The sequence below is a fragment of the Bidens hawaiensis genome, unplaced genomic scaffold (assembly GCF_021521415.1).
Source record: "Bidens hawaiensis isolate Kalapana, Puna unplaced genomic scaffold, B.hawaiensis_p1.1 tig00020147_1, whole genome shotgun sequence".
In the NCBI taxonomy this organism is placed as follows: domain Eukaryota; kingdom Viridiplantae; phylum Streptophyta; class Magnoliopsida; order Asterales; family Asteraceae; genus Bidens; species Bidens hawaiensis.
The window spans coordinates 468,784-471,646 of NW_027493069.1; the positions used below are offsets into that span (position 1 = coordinate 468,784).

General features: G+C 36.5%; 1 pseudogene across 1 annotated transcript; it reads right to left on the reverse strand.

Annotated features, from left to right (window-relative positions):
- Nucleotides 1–1,701: 1,701 nt before the first annotated feature.
- Nucleotides 1,702–2,542, reverse strand: LOC143559978 (RNA-binding protein involved in heterochromatin assembly dri1-like; annotated as a pseudogene). Its single transcript, XR_013140031.1, has 2 exons — nt 1,897–2,542; nt 1,702–1,813 (listed from the first exon to the last, which is right to left on the reverse strand). The product of XR_013140031.1 is annotated as an RNA-binding protein involved in heterochromatin assembly dri1-like (transcript).
- Between the last annotated feature and the right edge of the window lie 321 nt (nt 2,543–2,863).

The window sequence follows — 2,863 nt, forward strand, 5'->3', positions numbered from 1 at the left end:
TCGTGAAATCGGTTATTGTAGGTGGTATTATCTCCACCTTCTTGTTTGTGTCTCTAGATGTCTTCTTCCAATTTGTTGAGTTCATACTTGAGACAGAACTTGTGAAGCATGAGTTTCTTAAGATTGTCCAATGGCAAGGCCAAGGCAACTTCTGCCCCTAGAGAGTGTTTCTCATCCTTCCACCAAGTGAGGGCATCCAAGTCAAAGAAACTTAAGACGTAGGTGGTTTTCTAATGTTTTATGTAAAAGTCGTTTGGCCGGTCTAACCGATTCGACTGGTCGAACCGGTTTCCCGACCGGTTCGTTGTCCGATCCGATTATGAAAACATTGGTAATTATTCTATTATGTAATTACATAATTACTCTACTTGTATATATATAATTACTCTACTTAATTCTCATAATAGCATGCTAATTTCATTTATATTTGATCAAAACCCTAATTTTAAAATTTTAGGAATATAAAACGGCTGGAAAAACATTGGTTGTCCATATCGTCACAAAAAGGTGACGACAGTCGCAACAAACAGTGGCATGCGATCACTAAATGGTGGCAACAACCGGTCACAAAATGGTCGCAACAATCAAGGAGGCGCGATCGCAATACTAGAGTCGCAAAGTTTTGTCGCTACGTTCCGTTCGCATAATTTGGTCGCAACATTCCAATCATAATGTCTTCGGCCTTTTTTCATGGTCGCAATTCGGTAGCAATAGGCCAATTGTGATACTTCTTTTTCCACCACTGTTTCAGTTGCAAAGTGGTGACAATAGGGTTGTTGTGACCTTTTGCAACCAGCAATGCGGTCATGAAAGCCACGTTTTCTAGCAGTGATATATAGAAAGCTGTCTTTGAACATCGGAATTTCCAATTAAATAAAAATATTAGTTAGGGGACTTCGTTGTACAATCAGGTTATATTATTTTTTTGTTGGACTACCTGGAATATTATAAGTCAGTTAAGTTTTCGGGTTATATAACTATTTTGCGACAGTATATATTAGTTGAGTCTAGTCTTGGATTCTCATTCGGTTGAACGAAATATATCTTCTTTATAAGTGTTAGTTGATCACTGGAGAGATGTATGAGAGCAAGCTAGCTATTTATGAAAAACGTAGAGAATCTGGTTCTTATCCATGTACATTATTGACCTAATTATTTGATGCTTGGGACATGATTTTAATGCATGGAAAGCAACAGATGGTTTCTGTTTCCAACCAACAACTATGCTCTAAAATATTATTTTACTATATGATTTTTTTAAAGGTGTGTTGGTCCCATGTAAGGTTATTAGATCTTAAGATATTTTGTGACAACAGTGTGACGGAACACCCACACAAATAAACCTCTTTTGTGATGGACTTGAAACTTCCTTTTAACAACTAGAACTGATGCTATATATAACAGTTAGAAATTCGCAATCCCGAGAGGAAAGGCCATAAGAAGAAGCACTTTGTTAGACCTAATAACTTGTTAAGACTAAGTGTCACTGATTTCGTCGTTATGTATTTGTATAACTCTACTGGGAATTCACTTGAATCCTGTAGACAAGAAAAAAAAAACGTTGTTTCAGTGAAAGAGGCATGAAAGCTAAAAACCCGTAGATACGCCAAGCGTTTAATAAATAAAAGGTTGTTTCAATGAAACACAACTATACACACTCGCACTTTGACAAAAGTTATAATAACCCGTAGATATAATAGCTAACAGGATAACTAATAAGAAATGAGAGATAAGTTAAAAACCTTATTCCCTTGGTGTTTTGCACTTAGAGCATTCCATTCTGCTTGCATAATTGTGCACCCCACAACCTAGTCTGTTCAGACCCATAAAAATAATTTCGATAAATTTTTTGTAGCATTTCTTATACTTTTATACTCAAATATATAGCAACGTTACCTATTACAAACCCAGTCCCCGGTTTTCCAGCCTGGAAGCACGTTAGAATCGTGAGTGTAACCGCCTGCTGCTATCACGGCAGCAGTTGTATAATCTTTAAGCGCACCACATCTATAACACACGGTTCAGCTGGCATAGTTATGTGCCCCACAATTAAATGTTGAGCAATACCAGTCGCCAGCTAACACCTCCGTCCTGTTTATGCCATAAACCGACTGCTCTGCAGGTGTGGCGAATTTAGGACACTGGCATCTTTGACAAGCATCACGTTTCTTGAAATTTAAATGCTGGCATGCATCACACATCCAGTCTCCACTGCTCATTGTCTCTATATATATGTTTAAAAACCTGTACGGAGAAACAATCGCATTTCAATACAAAAGTAAAAGTAACATGAAATAACTCTTGTTATATTGCAATATTCCGGCCCAATACTTTTTAAAACATGCTTTTTGTTGGTCAAAGTGTTAGAAGTAACATTTCATAATACACTTTAACAGAACAAACCTTAGAGAAAGATTGTATATATAAGTTAGTTTGTGTTTTTCTTGAATGAGCTTGAATGGTTTATATACTTGCCAAAAGATTCCCAAGAGTGGGACACCCCTAATCAATAAAAACCTCTCGTCGCATAAATTTTCCCAAGAGTCCAACATGTTGGGTTTCAACGGTGGTTCGGAACGAAAACGGTCAAACTATTTAAACCCGTTTTAGTATAATATTTTCGTTTAAGTAATTATTAATTATATTAATAATTTAATGAGTAAAAACGCAGCGGAAAAATAAACGAGTAAACGAACCATAAACCGAAACCCGAACCCAAATCCGGTTACAAATTTATACGAGTACAATATAAACAAAAAAAACAACCATAGATTAAAGATTAAGGTTTTTATACCTCGGTTATAAAAACCGGGTGAGACACCGAGGAATAACGAACTGAGCTAGGAGTGACACAACAAGATCT